General features: G+C 42.8%; 2 long non-coding RNA genes across 16 annotated transcripts; both read left to right on the top strand.

The window, feature by feature from the left end:
- Positions 1-8,718: 8,718 nt before the first annotated feature.
- Positions 8,719-11,449, top strand: LOC133722132 (uncharacterized). Of its 13 annotated transcripts, none has more exons than XR_009852485.1 (7): positions 8,719-8,898; positions 8,989-9,119; positions 9,220-9,332; positions 9,439-9,501; positions 10,258-10,390; positions 10,717-10,855; positions 11,087-11,101. It is a non-coding gene; the product is annotated as an uncharacterized LOC133722132 (long non-coding RNA). The 13 variants fall into 13 exon arrangements; XR_009852493.1 differs by having other exon boundaries at positions 10,765-10,855; XR_009852486.1 differs by lacking the exon at positions 11,087-11,101 and adding an exon at positions 11,038-11,052.
- Positions 11,450-12,035: 586 nt separating this feature from the next.
- On the top strand, positions 12,036-13,385 carry LOC133722133 (uncharacterized). 3 transcript variants are annotated; one of them, XR_009852499.1, is made up of 4 exons: positions 12,036-12,080; positions 12,220-12,314; positions 12,400-12,537; positions 13,221-13,385. It is a non-coding gene; the product is annotated as an uncharacterized LOC133722133 (long non-coding RNA). The 3 variants fall into 3 exon arrangements; XR_009852498.1 differs by having other exon boundaries at positions 12,042-12,085; XR_009852497.1 differs by having other exon boundaries at positions 12,051-12,085; positions 12,207-12,314.
- The last annotated feature ends 8,749 nt before the right edge of the window (positions 13,386-22,134 follow it).

The following is a 22,134-nucleotide window of genomic DNA, read 5'->3' on the forward strand; positions in this document are numbered from 1 at the left end:
TGCAAAACCTGCCTCAATGGGTGATTAGTGAAAACGGTGATCGAGTGTGCCTGGAAGTAATGTCTAAGCTTCCGGGCCGATACCAGGAGGGCCAATGCTATTTTTTCAATGTCCGGGTATCTGGATTCTGCACCAGTGTAACCTTTTCCAGTGTAGTACACCGGGTACTCGCAATCGGAATCCTTCATAATCAGAGCGGAGGTCACAACTGTCGAAGATGCCGCAAGATATATGTAGAGCATTTCTCCAGGAATAGGTTTGTAAAGTAGAGGTACCTCTGCCAAGTATGCCTTTAGTCCAAGAAAAGCAGCTTCGTGCTCAGCGGTCCAAGCTATTACCTCGACGTGCTGGGTTTTCAGTAGCGTGAAGAAAGGAGTACATTTGTCCGTTAGTCTGGAGATGAATCTTGACAGGGCGGCTACCTTACCTGTAAGGGACTGGACCTCGTTCCGGTAGGTTGGGGATATCATGTCTAATATAGCTTGCACCTTTTCTGGGTTCGTCTCAATACCCCTGTGGCTAATGATGTACCCGAGGAACTTTCCTACCTCAACCTCGAAGATGCACTTCTGTGGGTTAAGACCCATACCGTTGCGTAATATGATAGCGAAGACAATTGATAAGTTGGTTACGTGGTCCTCTGAGGTTAAGCTTTTTACCAGCATATCGTCCACGTATACCTCCATGATAGTACCGATGACTTCTATAAACATGGAGTTGACAAGTCGTTGATAAGTGGCACCTGCATTCTTCAATCCGAAGGGCATGACCTGGTAGCAATAGAGACCTTTGTCTGTGGTAAAGGCAGTGTGCTCCTCGTCTGCCGGGTTCATTCGAATTTGGTTGTACCCACTAAACGGGTCCATGAAACTGAGTAACCGGTACCCAGTAGTGGAGTCGATTAGTTGGTCAATTCGCGGGAGCGGGAAGCTATCCTTAGGGCATGCCCAGTTGAGATTTGTGTAGTCCACACACATGCGCCATGATCCCAGAGATTTCTTTGGTACCATGACCACGTTGGCTAACCACCGGGGGTAGGTCACTTCCATGACAAAGTTGATGGCCATCAACTTCTTTACTTCAACCTGAATAGCCCTGTACTTATCATGTGTAAAGGCTCTGCGCTTCTGTCTTACTGGTGCCGAGAAAGGAACGATGCTAAGGCTGTGCATTGCTATATCGGTTGGTATACCGGGCATGTCTTCGTATGACTAGGCGAAAGCGGATGCATTAGAGCGGAGGAACGAGATTAGGTCTTCCCTGATAGCCGGAGCCAACTTGGTACCTATTCTGACAATCCTGTCCGGGAACTGCTCGGATAAAACGACCTATTCGACGTCTTCCACGGCACCCGGCCGTTCTTCATCAGAGTCGGTATCGTCTCGGGGATCTTCATACTTGTCTGTGAGGGGGTCGGTGGCAACGGGCAACATTTCTGACTTGCCCTTGCCCCGAGATACTGTCAGAGAATAGCACTGTCTTGCCGCAGCCTGATCACCCCGAATGGTTGCTATTCCAACTGGGGTCGGCACTTTCATCATGAGCATGTGGCCTGCAATGAAAGTCTTCAAGCGCCAGAGTGCCGGTCGACCCAGGAATGCATTATAGGATGAGGCACAGTCGACCACAATGAACTCTGTCTTGATGGTTGAACAATTTGGACTCTCTCCCACCGTGATTGATAAGTAATCTGATCCCAGTGGTTGGACTATATCTCCTGAAAAACTGATGAGGGGTTCATTATCCTGTGACAGGTTGGCCTTTCCCCTGTTCAGGGCTTTGTAGGCATCTCGGAACAGTACACTAACGGAGGCTCCGGTATCCACGAGTACCCGGGAGACTATATAATGGTCAATTTGAAGCGTGATCAGGAAGGGATCATCATGAGGCATTTTGAGGTCGACCTCTTCTTCCTGCAAGAAAGTGATCGACTTCCACCCAGTGTCGCTGTCCTGCTGCGGGGCCTTGTGGAAATTGAAAACTTCCAGGTGCCCGAAACTGGAATTCCGTTTCCTTCTCTGGGGAGGTAGCTCCTTCGGGCCCCCACTATGGATCGTGAAGATCTGGCTGTACACTTCTATAGCCCCTACTTCTTTAGCAGGTAGGTACCGCTGAAGCTTGCCTTTCTGAATAAGCGACTCGATCTTATTTTTTAAAGCCACGCAGAGGTTGGTATTGTGCCCGGCATCCTCATGATATGTACAGAACCTTCCGGTATCCTGCTGGGTAAGTTTACTCTTCAGGAACTTCCTCGGTGGTGGTCCAGGTATCTCATCGTTGTTCTCATTCCAAATAGTTTCATATGAAGCGTTTAGGATAGTGAACACCTCATACCGGGGCGGTGGTGGTGTTCACGGGGCCTGCTGTGCCCTTTCTTCCCGGTGAGGCTGAGTGGTCACGTAACCGCTGGACCTGGACGAGGACTCCTTGCTTCTCTTGCTCGAGGTATGGGGTGATCGGTCTTGATTATGGACCCACTCCCTTTTTCGTGGCTCATCCCTGACCGCCGGGGCCGGGGTGGAAACCCTTAGCTCTGGTCTGGGGTTGTCCCCATATGTTTCGAATTCAGCTTGGGCGTGTCTGATGGCCATAGCCATCAGCTTGTCATAGCTAGCCAGGGGGTTATGGTTAATCCCGTAGAGAAATTCTCCGCGCCTTAAGCCCCTCCTGAAAGCCAGCTCAGCCAGTTCCTTGTTAAGGTCCCGGCACTTAGTGGTAGCCGCCTGCCATCGGTTAACAAAAGACTTCAAAGTTTCATTCTCCCCTTGTTGGACCTTTAGCAGGCCCTTTGGGGTATGTATCCCATCAGTACGTAAGATAAATCGAGCTACAAACTTGTCCGCTAGCTCCTTGAAATTCCCTACAGAACCGGCCGGCAGTTCGTAGAACCAACTTAAAGCTTCCCCTGACAAGGTCTCCTGGAACATATTACAACACACCTCATCCGTGTATCCCTTGGTGCTTGTTTGTGATCGGAAAGCCTGTAGGTGCTGGTACGGGTCCCCAACTCCCGTATAATCAATCTTCAGTGGCTTTGATATGTTCGTTCGAATGGCGCCTCTAACTTGTTGGGTGAAAGGACCCGGATGGTCCTTGTAAGTGGTCAGGGGCCTCCAGGTGTCTCTATTCTCAGTGGCCTCTAGCCTTGCCTGCAGGGCATGCAAAGAGTTGCTCATTTGCAAGAGCAACGCCGTGTTTGGATCAGTTACCAGTGGGTCATTTTGAGCTGGCTGTGGCAATGGAGGTGGTGGCAAATGCCTTAGAGTTTCAGGGTATAAGTCTACCGGTATGTGGATCATCCAGTGACCACTTCTCGTGGACGGGGTTGGAGCGAGGCCGGTGCCTCCCGTTACCGCGGCAACATTTACGTCTGTTGCTACTTGGGATGCTCTAGCCAGGGCTTGGGTGAGTGCTTCATTGTGCTGGTGCCTCCTGTCCAGCGCTCGGGCCAGCGCTATATTCTCATCTTCCAGCTCCTGCAGTCTCTGTTGCGAAAGGAGGTTTGCTTCCTTATCGATTTTTTGTTGTTCCCGATCGATCCTGGCTTGTTCCCGGAAGGCTGCGATTTCTGCTCGCATAGACTCCAACTCCGATATCGGGGCCACTTGATCCGGGGCCTGCTGGTGTTGGGTGATAGGTGGATTGCCCGCTCTCTGTGGGTCCAAGAATCCGAGACCATGCGCTTCTCTTCCGACACTTGGCGTTTCTGCTGATGAAGTACTCGGAGAGAATATCAGTGCCCGGGCGACACTTCTACCCTCTCCTGCCGCTTCTTCCGGCTCGGTCATGATTCAGGCCCCTATCTGGCACGCCAATGTTTCTGGTGGCTTTCTCCGGGTACCTCACACAGAACGCTATACCGCCTGGGGTACCGATCCAACTCCTATATCCTGAACCAAGAACACAGCATTAGAGAGGTAAACCGTACCGGACGGTTTACGCCTCTCCGATGCCTGAGTGAGAAACTAATATACAAGTAGATCAAGTAAATAGTGGATAAATGAGTTATTACCCGTAGAAGGTAGTTGTGCTAATATCTTTATACTCGAGCATGGGAAAGGAGTCTCCTCTATCTTCGATGTGGGACACAGGTTGTTCTTCTGATGCCATATCAGTTTTCTTGTTTTGTAATTAGATGGGCTGTGCTGGCCTTGCCCCGGCCCCTCCTAGGTGCCCGGGGTGACATCCCATATGAGCCCCGTCATGGTGGGTCATGGACCCTGCCCATGGCATAGTACATGGAAGTACCGATGGGCTCCAGCCGATAGTACCAAACCTAGTGAAGACTTCCCTAGTATGTACATTCTCCATGTTTTCGATGTGGGACTGATATGCTTCAGTCCCCAGCTTCTGGAGCTTCTGATGCTGTCTTGGCGTGGCGCGTGGCGGCGCATCAGCGGTGATCTGGGGGTAAGTTGGGGCTCAGGCGGTAGCCTGCTTGGCTGTGTTCCTGTAGGTCACTCCTTTGGTGGGAGTTGGTACCGCTGGCGGTAGCATGAGCGTGGCTTATTATAGCTAATTATGCTTGCAAATGCCTATGTAAGTACAATATATATTTTCAACAAAAAGTTCACATATAAAGAAATGAAAGTACACATATATAATAATTTTTTTTCAAAAGATCTCATGAAGGATATCAAGAACATGCACAAATGAACCCAAACCATAAGTTCAACAATTATGACTCATCTCCACAGATTAAAGGCTATCACATTTTAAGGATAGAAAAGGTCTTATAAAAGGGTTGTAATGGGGCCAAAGATTAAGATTAATAGAAATGAATGGATAAGGAAATCTCAAAGTATCCTAAAAACATAGTAGAGCCCTTAATGATGTAGATAGACTTCTTCGAATTTCACCAAGCTTGTGACGCCAAGTCCTCCATATGGGCTTTATAAAGGGCCAAATGTCAGTATGTTGGGCCTTTGCTTCATTCTAAACTTCCTTTAAACATTTGTGAATTGGACAAAGACCAAAATTTTCTTCAATGGGCCTTCACTTCAAATCAAACTCCAAATCCACAAAGTATAGGGGACTTAAATCCATAAAACATAAACATTTTTTTTCCTTTTTTTTTTTTTTTTTCAAAATGCCGTACACTTTATTTTTCTTTAAGATTTCATTTTTTTTTTCACGGAAATACATACACAAATACATATGGACAAGTCTACCCCCATACTTGAGCTTCCACCTCTTCTCCATCTTCAATCTTGACGCCAAAACTCCAAGCAAAGTCTCAAAAATTTGCTCCACTAAGTCTTTAGAACAAAATGTAGGATTGTAACTATACTTAGGTTAAGGGTTAAGGATTTTGGGTGATGAAAGAAAAGGCTTCACAATACAGGCTCAAAAGGGGTTTATCTAGGGGGTAGTGCACACGTGTGTACACAAATTAGGACACAGACTTATTTAGCAATGGTGGTAATATCCTAAGGTGCCTTTATCCTTTCCAACATCAGAGATATATATTGATAAAAGTTTTGACAAGTATAAGAGTGAATTTTAGCATTCTCTAGTCCATTAAAGTGCTATGGCATGTAACCAATCAAATGAAAGATAATGAGATCAACTAAGCATCACTAAGGAATTTAAGAATAAATTTTTCATTTATCACTCAACAAAGAAAGAGCACGTGGCTCAAATTCCCACAAGGGTTATTATGAATCAAAACTCGTTTTCCACATGTTCATATTCTATACCAAAATTAATGTTGCACCATATCTACTACACATTCATATGCTTTTCATAAATCATGATTAACTGAAGAATGTCATCAAACATTATCTCAGTCTTATGATAATCTTTTAGCTATAATTTCAGAGATATAGAATCATCCTAGACAGTTGAAAGGGCAACCTAAGACTCAAAAAAACAAAACAAAATTAAAACAAAGTTAACACAGAAAACATTTTGGACTTGGGCTTTTTCTCTTCTTCTTTCAGTAACTCCTTTGAGACATGACCAGGTGAAGAAAGGAACGATTTTGGCGGGGCTCAAGGCCCACTTGAATGCACTTCTCGTATCCAAACTAGACCTTAAACATCACATCCTACTCAAATGAGCCTAGTTTGAAGAAGATATTAACCCAAAAACAATTTTGACTCAAAGAAAATAAAACCTAAAATGAAAATACAATCTGAAATTTTTTGTTAAAAATTTTTCAACACTTTTTGATTTTTTATTTGTTTTTCTTTTTATGAGCACAAAAACTAACTACTAAAACACACAAAAGCATTAATCCCTTCCCCCCACACTTAAATCATACATTGTCCTCAATGTAAAGCAAGTTAAAGTATGCAATGAACAATTTTCATGTGAATGGAATGATTAACGCAAAACAAAACAATTACAATAAAAAAAATCAAAATAAAGGAGATGGAGTTTAAGAGAGAAAATCTGTGTTGATGGTCTCTTCTACAACTATTTTTCTGAATTTGGTTGCCTCCCAAGCAGCGCTTGAGTTTAACGTCTTTCAGCCAGACGGAGTTTCCTTCTTAATCCATAGGAGGTGGTGCCACATGGAGGTCCTCCTCCTCCACTGTTGTCTCCTTAAACGCCTCATAGTATGGCTTCAAACGATGGCCATTTACCTTAAGCTCGTTGCCAGTCATTTCACTCTGAATCTGTCTAGCACCGTGAGGAAAAACATTAGTAAAAATAAAGGGACCAATCCAACGAGATTTAAGTTTACTAGGAAAGAATTTAAGTCGAGAGTGAAACAATAGGACTTTTTATCCCACAACAAAGGTCTTCCCACGAATCATTTTATCATGATAAGCCTTAGTCTTTTCTTTGTAAATCCTTGAACTCTCATAAGCATCATTCCTCAACTCTTCCAACTCATTCATTTGGAGCTTTCTCAACACTCCAGCGTCACTCATGGACATTTCAATGTCTTCAAGGCCCACCAGGCTCTATGCTCAAGTTTCACTGGCAAATGACATGCCTTACCATACACAATCCTGAAAGGAGACATCCCTATTGGTGTTTTGAAGGCAGTTCTGTAGGCCCACAATGCATCATCCATGCATTTGCTCCAATCCTTCCTGTTAATGCTTGGATCCGTGGGGATCTAATTAACGATAAGTAAAAGAGAGAGAGAGAGTTGACACGAGATGTATAGTGGTTCGCCTCCGCATGAGCGGGAGACTACGTCCACTTGAATGTTGTACTAGTGTGTTGAGTCTTGCGGCCTAACAAGATTACAAGAGATGTAATGGGATGGATGTTTAAGTGAGAGGAGGCATTCCTTTTATAGGTGAAGGAGTGCTCTTCCTTTACATGGTTTTCGATGTGGGACAAGCAAAGATAACTATTCTAGTATAGAAATGCCTAGTTGTGAGGGCATGTTGGCGAGGCCGGAAAGGTGGCTTCCCGGCGACGGATTTGCCACTTCCGGATACCGTGGCGTAGCTTGAACATAGGGCTACACGATGCATGTCTCGGTTGGGCCTCACCATGGCTTGTGGGTGTCCCAAAGAGGGTGTTAATTATGCTTGGTGATGTAGGGAACTAGCTTGCTAGTGTAGGTATAAACAAGTCCCCGAAGTCCCCGAGTAAGAGTAGCTTCTTGGTTGGGGAGTTCAAATCATGAAGTCATCAAGCATAAGTAATATTCGAGAGGCGCACGGCCCCTACAAGTCCCCGAGCTCCGCAAGCAAGAAGGGACTCGCTATCCTGTATCACAAAAGACAAAAATTCGTATATGTAGTTACATCGGAGGTGCACTAATGTATGAAGTGCATGAGATAATGGGGCGTCGTCCTGCCGCATGGCGGTAGGTCGCAGACCATAGACTCGTGGAGCCCGGAGGCTAGATCATATGTAAGAAGACATGAAAAAGTGTGGTGCCCGGAGGCTAGACCACATGTGTGAAGCATTGTGAACCGAGAGCGTAGCTAAAGCATGTTGGATAAGTGGAGCGAGTTAGGTGTTCGAGCGAGTTGGGTGTAGGCGCTGTGCGGGGCGTAGCCCAAGCGAGTCGCGGCCATGCTTTGATACCCAAGCGAGTCGTAACCGTTTCGCAAGCGTTTATCCGAGCATGTTTAATTGAGCTAAAAGTGTCACAAGGTTCTAGATGAATGTCACATGAAAGTGAATTTAAGCATGTATGTGTGTAGCGTGTACTTGTAGGAAAGTTACTAATAACATGCGTAAAAGTAGGAAAAGCATGGCATTGGCATGGTAGTAGCTCGGAAAAGATAAGACATTGTTACTTATCTTGTGCCAATTTGGAGGCTGGCGGAGTTTGGCCTAGCGTGGCGGTCTATTGCTTGTGGCGGATAAAGTATTCCGATAATGTACGTCAACTCGTAGTTGAGATTGAATGCTCCATAGAAATAATTGAATTTCCTTATAACAAAATAGGTGATTAGTTCATGAGTATGTAGAATCAATACTAGTATTTTGCATATGTACTTTGACAAAATTGTAAGCAAAGTATATGCGAAGTTGTAGTTGATGGCAAAATGACATACTTAATTATGTGCTCTAATATGCATGTCAATTTATCCATGAAATTACGAATTTCAAAGTAACAATGAAAATAAGTCATCATGTGTAGTAGGCGTTGGAGCCCTTATAGACATTATCTATTATCTAAAGGGCGTGGACTGTTCATTCGCGTCTCAACTGTTCATTCGAGCTCCAATTGAATGACGCTTTTGCCCTTCTCTTCTTCTTCTAATTACGGGTTGCCATGCTTCTATACGTTTCCAGACGTCTCTATATGAGGCAACCGACCTCATACTTTTCCGGAAATCTCTATCAAAATCGAAATCCAATCTGATAATCCACCGACATCAGCGATTAAATATGATTCATCCTTTTCGGGCAGCCTCTATCCAAATCGAGCTTCATATTCAACGGACCTTGGCCGGGGAATTGAAATCAAGAACAGTAAGAATTGGGTAATATTTCATATACGATTTGCCATCTTGCCATCTTGAATTGTGGGTTTGATGTAGTATTTCGAATTTTGATCGCAAGTCGCTGGGATAGGAAGAAGAAGAAGAAGAGACGTCCAAGATTTTGGTCGACTTTCGGAGCAAAGTTTGGGTTTGTTTCGGAAAAGGTTGCTGCTAGAATTTTGATCGAGTTTGGGAGGAAGCTTTCAATAGGTATGTGTTTGATTTGGGTTATTTTTCAGTTGTCCGGAATTGTGGTCTTAAGTGAGTTTTTTGTAGTTGAATTTTGTGTATTTCTTCTGTTTTTCTACAGCCGTGTTCTTCGGGAAGCATCTGTTTACACCGACCTCCACTGTTACACCCAAATACCCAAATCGTTGATCCCAATCGTGACACTACCAATTCTTCGGTGTCGTCTACAGCCGTGTAAGCAATACTGACAGAGTTTAGTTCGTTGCTTTTGATCTATGAATTTGGATTTGATTTCTTTCTTTCTTTCTTTCTTTCTGCTCATTATCTCCTCTATTTTCAGGTGAGATGGTTGGATTCTATTCAATCTTGAGCATCAGAGCGCAAATCATCTATTCCATAAAAGGTAATCATGAATCATTTGTTCCTCCCTTTTCGCTGGGCAACTGTTTTATTTTTATTTTTGAGCGTGAAAAATGTTATTTGGTGTGAGCTTGAGAAATTTGTGACTCTCTCTTTCTGTGTTATTAGAACCAGTGAGAGCTTAATTGTTTTTTGTAGCTTAATTGTTCTGTGTTATTAGAACTAGTGAGGCTAGAGATGTGATGCTTAGGAAGACAAAGGTGGATCAGCATTTTGATTCATTTCATAATCCTTCAGATTGTGAGTGGGTGTGCTCAAGCTCAATGGTAGAATAATACCCCCTTTATTAACGTTCACATAAAGCAAGCAATGGTCACCCATAAGTTAAAGATATTGAGAAATAGCGTTCCACCAGTCAATGTGCTGTAGGTTCAAATTTTGTTAAAAGCCAGATAGAGCATTTTTATATTGAAGTGTATGATATTGGACGCCCAAAAGGGTTGAAAGAAGGCTATTTGTGTTATGAGATTTTTGTACTTGCAATTCAATTTGAAAACATTTTCATATCAGAGAAAAAAAAAAAAAAAAAAGATCGAAGCTTTCACATGACTGATGATTTGCCATTTTTTCATATATTTCATCTCCCATATTGACTGCACAAAAAGATTAAAGATAATGGATATAATATTAGAAACTGTTACAGATTCTATAAATTTGAAATAAATATACTAAGAATATACAAATGATAATTGTTATAACATCTCCTTATGGTCTTGATGCTGCTCTTATTTGTATGCAGGTCTGCTGTAGGAAATCATATTGTCAAGAAAAATTGTTTTTGTAGCCTGAAGTATGTTGTGGTGGTATTAGGAAGACTGAGGTGAAGATTGCGGATTCTGCAGATATTGAATCAAATTCACTGTTCACTGCAGGTAAAATTTTTCAGCAGTTCATTTTTCTATTTATGGGGCTGTGATGGTTCATGGTTGCTACATATTCCTTTACTTCTCGATCATTTGACTTTGGACTTGGTTTGGTTTATCGTTCTCTTTACAATGTTTGTTTTATTCATTGGCTTATATGTTTGTTCGTTTCTACATTTCCAATCTGTAACCCGAACTTCTGTCGGCTTTGAACAAAGATTACATATACAATGCATCTTAACCATGGTCCAACAATTAGCACTCATTCAAAGCTTAAGATTTTATAAGTAATTGGTCGATAAAGTGAGAATTTTGAAATTACTTTTATTTTGCAGATTTTTCAACATATGATAGTGTTTATAAAGTCAGATTTCTATATGCAGCTGTACCGGTACATTCAAGAATCGGCAAGAATCATCAAGTTTTTCATCAAGATGAGGTGAACATTGTGCCTAATCAGATTCAAGTTTTAATGTAAGGGTAGATATGGTGTATGATGCCTGTCTAAATATATCCTAGATTGCTTATTAATCTTTTATAGTTACAAGTTGATCATGGAAATTCTTATGTACAGTTCTTATAGCAAATTAGTTTTGCAGTACATAGATATGATCACTGAACACTGTAATTTTATTAACATAATACAGGTTTTCTAGCTTGACGTCAAATGCATCTGTATGCTGAGAGTTGGAATGTTTTTGCAAGGTCTGATGGCTGAATTTGTTGGTTGTTAGAAATCAGAACAAGCTTCAGGTTTGTATAACATTAAATCCATAGGAGTTTCAATACGACCATAGTTTGAAAACACATTATCTAGATTGATTTGGCTTATCTTTCAATATAGTTAAACAGTAAATGAAGCTACTTCTTCATTTAGTAATTTGGTGTCCATATACATACGTAACTGTTAATGAGTATTTGACATGACCTTTGAAAACACATTGTTTAGATTTTTTCAACTTATTTTTCAAGAATCATCTATAGATATCTAGGTAAAAGAATTTAATAAATTCTGCTAGAGATCGAGGTGTTGCATTTTACTATAGTAAACTTATGCCAAACACTACAGGTAATGGATGTGAATGACATGTCATTGCCTCTATTTCACTTGCTTATTTTCTGGATGGAAATTGCTGGCATGCTGGTCTTTTTTTTTTAAGTATTGAAGAAAGTAGAAGAAAAATATAGAATGAATGCACTCATCCTCCAATTCCCAATTTTTCACAAATACTGAACTGGATCCATGAAGTGCAATAATCAATTTATTAATTGCTCACCAGGAAACAAAGGACCATTGACACTGACATTCTGTCAAAACACTGATCCAAATATTTGTATTCAAAACCCAACTGAGATCAGAAACTCTATTTTCAAATCATGCAATATGCGACGTCTCCAACTTTTTAAATCTTTAAAGTTACTTTAGATTTCTTAAAAGAAGAAGATAATAGATGCATAACTTTCCAAGCAAACTTAATTTCTTTATTTACTGGCACAGTGTTGGTAATACCATCACAAATCATAAAACTCTCTTCCATTGATTTTGCACATCTGCTTGAGAGAAGATAATTTTTAACAGTGTATTGCCAGTAAAATAAAGAAAGAAACGTACTGACTTCTCATGTTACTATTGCAGATCTGAATGTTTTGGTGACCCATCTACTGTGGTGGTGGCTACGAGTTGACCATAGTACGAGTGGTAAGGTATGAAATTTCAATATGTTCTAATCCTATAACTGAAAAGGTGAAAAATTTTAACAGACCCGTTTTCAATCTGCATCTCCTCTTTTAATTTGAATCTAATGTGATGCTTATTGGTCTAAAGTTTTGTCATCTAGGCAACAACCAAGGTAGAACTGAAAAATTGAGGGTTAGAGAAGCTGGTGAGTTGCAATGACCTGCGCCAAATGAGACAAAGCTCAGAAGTCAACAAGTAAGTACTGTTGTATTTAAAACTCAATGTCATTTAAATGAGTTAAGGTGATGAATGAGTGACTTAATTTGATTTAATGTTGTAGGGGCCAGGTAATGTGAAAGCTAATGCAGCGGATTATGAGAGTGTTGAAGCTGATCAACGGAACCTGCTATATAAAGCTAATGAATTAAATCAACAAAATGTGCAATCTAAAACTGCAGTAGTTGAACACAAACAACAGGTAATTAGTTAGGGTTGCTTGATTTAAGGGGTTACTTGGTTTTGTTTTAATAGGAGGTCAATGAAGGGATTTAATGGTTATATGTCTACTTTTCTTTTAGTATTTGCTGGATTGAAAGTATGATTTCTTAGGGTTGCTTCGTTTGGCTCTTGATAAAGCTCATTTCAGTTGTTTAATGCTTATATATGGATGACCTTTAAAATGGTTCATTCATTATTTGATTAATTATTTGTTAGGTCTGCTTGGTTGTTTCTGAGATTAAGTATATAGTTTCAGCTGATGGATTTGGTCCCTTACTTGATTTTTCGTTGCAAGATGGAATATGAAATGCTAATACTACATATAGAATGACCTAAAAATATCCTCTGTTTCTCTTTCACATGGTTGACAAAATTGACTAGACTCCGGACTTTTCTATTTGATTCCCAATTAGAAATGGACTTTTTCTTGAGTTTTTTGCAGACATGAATTTTCTGTTACTATAGCTTATTGGATTTTGGTAATGAAAATAAAATCTTTGGGCGATTCCAATGGACATTGTATCTTTTCTGGATTCTTATATAAATATTAGCTCATGATTCAGGGAATGAAGTTATTTTTGAAAGAAGTTGAGGGAATACACAAACAAAAGAATTTCAAGAAGAGACTTTCTGGCTAATTATATTGTTTCATCTATCATACAGGGTGGAGTGGAGAAACTTGGCCAATGCTGCCTTGAAGATATCCGAGATTACAAGCATGGTGGAAAAAACAACTGAAGTTAGGAGAATGAAGGAGGAATTGCAAAGATACACTTTAATTCAGTTTAGAAAAACCAAACCCCCGCAGCATCGCGCGGGAAGGATTTTCTAGTACCCATATAAACAATGAACCATAACGATGAAATTGGGTTTGGACCAACAATAGTTGCTATTTTGAATGAGACATTATAATGCCGAGAAGCATATATAAGCATAGCATTAGTTAACGTGGTCATTTGATAAAACTATTTAATCAAAAATGACCATATTATATATGTATGCTATAGCCACCTATTCTATATGGAGTTAGTGTGCATGTGCGGCAGCTGGCATAAGGTTTGTGCACAAATGAATAAGTAGCAAGGTAAGATGTACATGTAGTGATGTATAGCGGAGCTAGCATATATAAAGTAGCAAAGATTATCATGCCTATATGAGGTCATTGGGGTCATAAGGACTGCAAACATCCAAGCCTGCATGGTTATGAACTTTTGATGGGTGGTATGAATGACGCATGTAGCATGACTATCAATATGCAATTAATAAGCATGCACTATACTTTGCATATATGAGAGATGTGTTTAAAGCATGGCAGTTTTCAAAGCAGCTTTTGCCAGTAAACATATATATTATATGCTTGGTCACGGACGTGTTGCATACATCAAAGCAGAAATATAATAGCAAACATATATATTATATGCTTGGTCATGATAATGTCTCCTCCTCTGGTTTTCAAAGCAGCTTTTGCCAGTAAACATATATATTATATGCTTGGTGAAGGACGTGTTGCATACATCAAACATATATATATAATATTATATATGCCTTTGGACGATTATAGTATGCATATATACAGGCCTGATCCCCTGCTCAATGAAAGTCAATGCTCATTTGGTCACTCACAGTCCGATTGAAAATCGGACGGTTGACGGATAAGCACTCATTTAGTCACTTACTTGTCAACCGTCCGATTTTCAATCGGACGGTGAGTGACCAAATGAGCATTGACTTTCATTGAGCAGGGGATCAGGACTCTGCATATATATATATATATATATATATATATATGCTTTAGCTTTGCAGCACCGAGAGAAAACTCATCTGTTTTGCAGCTTTGAGAAAGAAGATTTTCTGGTTTTCTAGCTCCAGGCGCTGATCAACGTTTAGGTGAGGAGATTTTAGTATGCAGCAAACAACGTTCTGGCGGTTCGCAGAGCTTTGCCTAGTGGAGCTGCAGTTTTGTGGAGGCCTGGCTCTTGGTGGTGCAGTGCAGCAGACTATCCTGCGGTGAAGCTTTGACTGGCGGTAATGGCCGGCGGAGGAGCTCTTCAGCCGAGACGCTCAATGAACTTAGCCGGTGGTGGAGAGCGGTGATGCTCGGCGGAGCTTTGCCAGTGGTGATGCTCGGCGGTGACGTTCCGCCGGTGAATCTCGGCGGTGTACAGCCCGGCGGTGTCCGCTTGGCGGAGGAAGCCCAGCGGCGATGGTTGGCGAAGGAGCAGTGTGGCTAGCGGAAGTTTTGCTCGGCGGAGGCCTGGCTAGCGGAAGAGTTCAGCGGAGGGAGAGCTACGGAGCTGGTTCGCAGTGACGGACCGGAGCGGATGAATGCAGCGGGGGCGGAGATGGCTAGAAGAGGGAGAAACAGTCGGGTCCGGCGGATCTGCAAAGCAGAGTGGAGACTCGACGGACCTGGAGTTCAGCGGGGAATGGGCGCTGCCGCTGACGGAGTTCGGCGGAAAAATTTTGGAGCTGCCGCCGACAGAGCTAGGCGGAGGAAGGTTAGGCCAGCGGTGAAACTATCTGGCGGAGCTTGCTAGCGCGGTGTACCGGCATGCTGGCTGTGGTGACCAGCGGCGGTGCCTAACGGTGTACAGTCCGCTCGACGGAGGCTTGCTGGAGTTTATTGGCCAGCGTTGATTTTAGTCAGCGGAGGTTGGTCTAGGATTGCCGGCGGAGGATTAACCGCTGGTTGTGGTCAGCGGAGGTTAATGATTGAAGGTGGGCTGGGTATCCAGAGGAGATCTCTGGGTGTCCAGAGTAATTTGGCGGCCAGATTTTTTTTTTTTTTTGCTGGCGTTGACCAAGCCTTGATGGGCGTTGACCAAGCATTGACCGACCCCAATTTGATGTTGAACGAGCGTTGACTCGACACTTTCGGGTCAAAGTTCGTGGTAGGTGACGAAGCCTTTGTGTTGGCGCCAATGTTAATGCTTGGATCCGTGGGGATCTAATTGACGATAAGTAAAAGAGAGAGAGAGAGTTGACACGAAATGTATAGTGGTTCGCCTCCGCATGAGCGGGAGACTACGTCCACTTGAATGTTGTACTAGTGTGTTGAGCCTTGCGGCCTAACAAGATTACAAGAGATGTAATGGGATGGATGTTTAAGTGAGAGGAGGCATTCCTTTTATAGGTGAAGGAGTGCTCTTCCTTTACATGGTTTTCGATGTGGGACAAGCAAAGATAACTATTCTAGTATAGAAATGCCTAGTTGTGAGGGCATGTTGGCGAGGCCGGAAAGGTGGCTTCCCGGCGACTGATTTGCCACTTCCGGATACCGTGGCGTAGCTTGAACATAGGGCTACATGATGCATGTCTCGGTTGGGCCTCACCATGGCTTGTGGGTGTCCCAAAGAGGGTGTTAATTATGCTTGGTGATGTAGGGAACTAGCTTGCTAGTGTAGGTATAAACACTTCCTATTAGAGCTCACGGTCTTCTTCAATATCTGTTTGATCTGACAGTTAGAAACTTTTGCTTATCCACTTGTCTGAGGATGATAAGGCGTTGAAACCTTATGTGTAACGTTGTACTTCTTGAACAAGGCTGCAATTGTTTTATTGCAGAAATGTGTCCCTCCATCACTAATTATTGCTCAACGCATTCCAAATCTTGCAAAAATGTTAGTCTTTATAAACTTTGAAACAACTTGAGAATCATTAGTCCGGGTGGCTTTTGCTTCCACCCATTTCGACACATAATCAACAACAAGCAAAATATACAGAAAACCGTAAGATGAAGGAAATGGCCCCATAAAATCAATTCCCCAAACATCAAAGATTTTGACAATTAAGATATTGGTTAAGGGCATTTGATTTCTAGGTCTTAAGTTTCCAGTTCTTTGACACCTATCGCAAGTCATACAAAAAGCATGTGCATCTTTAAACAAACTAGGCCAATAGAAACCAGACTCTAACACCTTTAATGCAGTTTTCTTAGATCCAAAATGACCCCACAGTTTTTAGCATGGCAAAAAGACAAGATATTATTAAATTCAGATTCATTCACACAACGTCTAACTATGCCATCATTACAAAATTTCCACAAGTAAGGATCATCCCAAACATATTGTCTAGCAGTTTTTCTAAATTTAGCATGCAAATGACTAGGGATTTTATTTGTAACTAAGAAGTCAACAATATCTGCGTACCAATGGCTACTTACCTCTATTATGAAGAGTTGTTTATCCGGGTGGGTAGGTGTTAACGTTAGAACCGAAGGCTCTAGTTAGCTTTAGAGAGAGAGAGAGAGAGAGAGAGAGAGAGAGAGAGAGAGAGAGAGAGAGAGAGAGAGAGAGAGAGAGAGAGAGAGAGAGAGAGAGAGAGAGAGAGAGAGAGAGAGAGAGAGACACGAGAAGTATAGTGGTTCGTCTCCCGCCTTAGCGGGAGACTACGTCCACTTAAATGTTTAACTATGTGTGTTCGGCCTTGCGGCCCAAGAGTATATTACATGAGGATGTAATGGGATGTTGGGTGAATGGGAAGGAGTCCCCTTTTGTAGAGAAGGGAGGCTCCTTCCTTTACATGTTTTCCAATGTGGGATGCTAAAGTCATATTCTAGTGCATAAAGCTTATTATGGAGGCAACTTGGCAAGGCCGGGAAGGTGGCTTCCCGGCGAGGTATTGGTCCCTTCCGACTACCATGGCGTAGCTTGGACATCGGGCTACAGGATGCATGTCGCGGTTGGGTCCCACCATGGCTTGTGGGTCCCCCAAAGAGGGTGTTACATATGCTTGGTGACATAGTAAATCCTCCATAATAGTGGAGGTATGTACAGTAGGCGTCCTGATCATGTATGATCCGACTCCAGTGATCTGCCACCACATTCTCGCTTCCCTTTTTGTCCTTGATTTCCACATCAAGCTCTTGTAGAAGAAGGATCCAATGTATGAGCCTTGTGTTTGGACCCAAAATGAACATTTTGGCCTGACAAGGCGTGTCTTGGAGAAATTGAGCCAATGTCAGTGGCTCAAGCTATATATTGTCGACAAGATCGAAATATATATTTAGAGGCTAAATAAAGCCTACTATGGAAGCATGGAAACATGAAAAGTCAACTTTAGCACATTTTCCTACTTCGGCTAGGAGAAACCGAGCTAAACAAGGAAGGAGGGGCGGCAGACTGACCAAATGAACTTGAAATGAGCTGAAACTCTGCAGATCCATTCTAGACAGCCCAAGGATAATTTCTTATGAAGAGTGCCAGAGATTTTTTTGAGTGGAAGGCCTTCAAACAATCAGTCCAATTTTCTACAGAAGCAAAACTGGAAAACTGGACCTGTAAGAGGTCCAGCAGCATTTCCAGCCCAACCTCATGGAATAAAGCTCTGAAAATTTGTCAGGATGATCTACACTCATAGTGGAACATTGTTTATGAAGAAGTCGAAAGCTCATTCTGAAGTCTTGTTGGAGAAATAATTGAAGGAATAAAGGGACAGAAACTGACCTAAAACCAGCTCAATATTCACATGTTCATGTTTCCTACCCACATGAAGAAAGCTAGATGCTTTTCTCTTTTTCCTTGGATATATTTTTCTTCTACAATCTCTTTAATAGATCATCACCACTTCCATGTTGCTGCACCTTCATGCTTTGCTTTCATTTCATCTTTTCTCTATCTTTTCCATATTTTACAAGTGAACTTAGATCTACTTTCATTATTTTTCTTCCACTCATCATTTCACTCTTCTTTTTCTTCCCTATATAAACACCTTCTCCTCTCATTCTAACAGACACATTCACATTCAACAACAACATCTCTAAGATGATCTAAGTTCTCTCTAGAGCAAACCTCTCTAAGAGCAACTCCTCTCCCTCTCTTTCTCTTTCTCTTACCGGTGATCACACTCCTAGTCCTAGTCTTCTCAGAAGCCGACTTTCAGTGCCACCAAACCCTCTGTCAACGTGCTTCGGTCCTAGTCTCCTCGGGAGCCGACGGTAGTGCCGCGACCACAACGGTTACAGAACCAGCCAAGCAAGGGTAACGCCCTAGCAACCCAGCCAAGCTAAAGTCACGCTTTAGCAAGATCTCAACATTTCCCGGTGATTTCACTCTGCTTAATCTGCAACATCGAGTATCGATTGTGATTTTCAAGAAGCTCAGCAAAATTCCTCGCCACGAGGCACAAAGAATCCCACGAAAGGTTGGTGCTCTCCTCGTCCACAATTGCTTGAAAGAAGTCAGGTCAAGGGACACCCCCGACGACCGCACCCGAACGGTGCTGGCACGCCCGCGCAAGAAAAGAGACTGTTGACCAGCTGCAGCAAAATTGGAGCCAAACACCTTGGTTTGGCTTCCTTCTTCGAAAGTAGGTACTTTAAAGCTGCATGATCAGAGAAAATAGTCACTTAAGTTCCAAGTAAATAAGATCTAAATTTCTCTAAAGCAAAAACAACAGCTAAAAGTTCTTTTTCTGTAGTGGAATAATTCAATTGTGCATCATTTAAAGTCTGGAAAGCATAGTAAATGGTGTGAGGTTTCTTGTCCTTGCGTTGACCAAGGACGGCTCCAACTGCATAGTCAGAGGAAGCACACATTATCTCAAATGGAAGGGACCAATCTGGTGATCGCATGATAGGGGTTGTAGTCAACAACTCCTTGAGCTTTTCAAAAGCTTGCTTGCATTCCTCATCCCACATCCTTTTGCAACAGTTTGCACAAGGGTCTTGAGATTTGAGAAAAGTCCTTAATAAAGCGCCTGAGAATCCTGCATGACTAAGAAAAGAACGAACCTCTCTCACAGAAGTGGGAGGGGGTAAGTATCTAACAGAATCTACTTTAGCTTTATCTACTTCAATTCCCCTAGCCTAAAACTATACCTTGAGTTACCATAAAATGACATTTCTCCATGTTAATGTAAGTGACGGAAGGGTCTAATTAACGATAAGTAAAAAGAGAGAGAGAGAGACACACACACACAAGAAGTATAGTGGTTCGTCTCCCGCCTTAGCGGGAGACTACGTTCACTTGAATGTTTAACTATGTGTGTTTGGGCCTTGCGGCCCAAAGGGATTACAAAAGATGTAATGGGGTGGAGTTTAAGTAGGAGGAGGCATTCCTTTTATAGGTGAAGGAAGCCATCTCCTTTACATTTTCTTAGATGTGGGATGTAATAATCACTATTCTAGTCTAGAAAACCATGTTGTGAGGGTAACTTGGCAAGGCCGGGAAGGTGGCTTCCCGGCGACGTATTTGCCACTTCCGGATACCGTAGCGTAGCTTGAACATAGGGCTACGGGATGCATGTCTCGGTTGGGCCTTATCATGGCTTGTGGGTGTCCCAAAGAGGGTGTTGTTTATGCTTGGTGAGGTAGCAAACTAGCCTTGCTAGTAGAGGTATCTACAAGTCCCCGAAGTCCCCGAGTAAGAGGAGCTTCTTGGTTGGGGAGTTATAATCGTGAAGTCATCAAGCATAAACAATGTCCGAGAGGTGCCTAGCCCCTACAAGTCTCCGAACTCCTTAAGCAAGAAGGGACTCGTCTAACCTGCATAATGAGACGAAAAACGCGCATATGTAGAATGCTTTGTTGTATTGGTTACCGCTCGTATTAATGGAAAGCGAAAAGAATTCGATTTGTTGCAAGCGACAAATGGTAGAAGAATTCAATATTCCATTAATATGTATGAACATGTAAAATATTGGTAGTTGTATATATGGATCTTATGGCCATATAACACGCACAATAGATAGTGGCAAGTGTAATGGGTGTCCAAAGAAAATTGTGGGAGTAGTCCCGGTGACATAGTATGAAGCGTTTGTGAACTTGGGGCTTAAGTAAAGCATGTTGGACATGATCGAGCAAGTTGGATGTAGTCGAGCAAGTTGGGTTTGGTTGAGTGTGTAGGCGCTGTGCGAGCATGCGGGGCGTGGCCCAAGCGCAAGTCGTGGCCATACTCGATACCCAAGCGAGTCGTAACCCGAGCAAGTCGTTTATCCGAGTATGTTTAATTAAGTCGTAAGTGTCACAGGCTTCTAGATGAATGTCACATGAAAGTGAATTTAAGCATGTATGTGTGTAGCATGTACTTATAGTAAAGTTGCTACTAACATTTTGTAGGCATGCTTAAGGGTCATGGAGACATGTATAGTCATGGCAAAGGCTCTAATTGCAAGAGCGTAAGAGATAAGATATAGTGACTTATCTTATGCCGATTTGGAGCGAGTTGGAGTTGGAATTGATGTAAGTACCCAAATCATGTTGGAGTTGTCCAAGCATGACGCTGCTTGTGATCGGCGAATGACCGCAACTAGTTTGTTTTGGTCCTGAATGCTGTGGGCAAGGCACGGGATTGCAACTCATGCTGGGATCCCCATTCCGCTGGGATTGCAGCCCGCTGGGATCCTCATTCCGCTGGGATTGCAGCTCTGCTGGGATTGAAGCGGATGCTGGGATCCTCATACTTCGCCGGGATTGAACTCCGCTTGGATCCTCACTCCGCTGGGATTGGACTCCGCTGGGATTGAACTTCGCTGGGGTTGAACTCCGCTGGGATTGAAGCTCCACTGGGATCCTCATTCCGCTGAGAATGAACTTCGCTGGGGTTGAACTCCGCTGGGATTGAAGCTCCACTGGGATCCTCATTCCGTTGAGAATGAAGCTTCGTTGGGATTGCAACTGATGCTGGGATCCTCATACTCCGCTGGGATTGAAGCTCCGCTGGGATCCTCATTCCGCTGAGATTGAAGCTCCGCTGGGATTGCAACTGATGCTAGGATCCTCATACTCCGCTGGGATTGAACTCCGCTGTGGTTGAACTCCGCTGGGATTGAAGCTCCGCTGGGATCCTCATTCCGCTGAGATTGAAGCTCCGCTGGGATTGCAACTGATGCTGGGATCCTCATACTCCGCTGGGATGGGATTGAAGCTCCGCTGGGATCCTCATTCCGCTGAGATTGAAGCTCCTCTGGGATTGGAACTGATGCTGGGATCCTCATACTCCGCTGGGATTGCAACTGATGCTGGGATCCTCATACTCTGCTGGGATTGAACTCCGCTGGGGTTGAACTCCTCTGGGATTGAAGCTCCGTTGGGATCCTCATTCCGCTGAGATGGAACACTACAAAAAAAAATTGCAATCGCCACGGCGCCCTGCCGTAGCTAAAAGTTGTTTTGCCGTGCTCTGCTACAGCAAAGCTTCTGACGCCGTTGGTGGCGTCGCCAATATCTTTAGCCAAGGCAAAATGCCGTCGCTTTGCAACACTTACTCTGCGACGGTTTCATGCTACCCCTAATGCCGTCGCCATTACAAAATATACTACGGCAAATTTCCGTCGCAGCATAATTAATATTAAGATAATTATACTACTTCCTGCCAAAATTTGTTTCCTACCAAATTTGTTTCCCGCCAATTTTTTTTTGCTGCCAAACTAATTTGCTTCCCGCCAATTTTTCAATAGCAAATTTTGCTACGGTCTCGTTGCCGTAGCTTCGATGTGGTGTTACATAGAAATATATTCTTGGCTACGGCAATTCACCGATGCTTGTAGCCAACCTGTTTTTTTTTTTTTTTTTTAAGAAAACTTTGTATTTTTGCAATATCCAAAAATGGGATAAAAATATAAATACACAACACATATA

The sequence above is a fragment of the Rosa rugosa genome, chromosome 7 (genome assembly GCF_958449725.1).
Source record: "Rosa rugosa chromosome 7, drRosRugo1.1, whole genome shotgun sequence".
In the NCBI taxonomy this organism is placed as follows: domain Eukaryota; kingdom Viridiplantae; phylum Streptophyta; class Magnoliopsida; order Rosales; family Rosaceae; genus Rosa; species Rosa rugosa.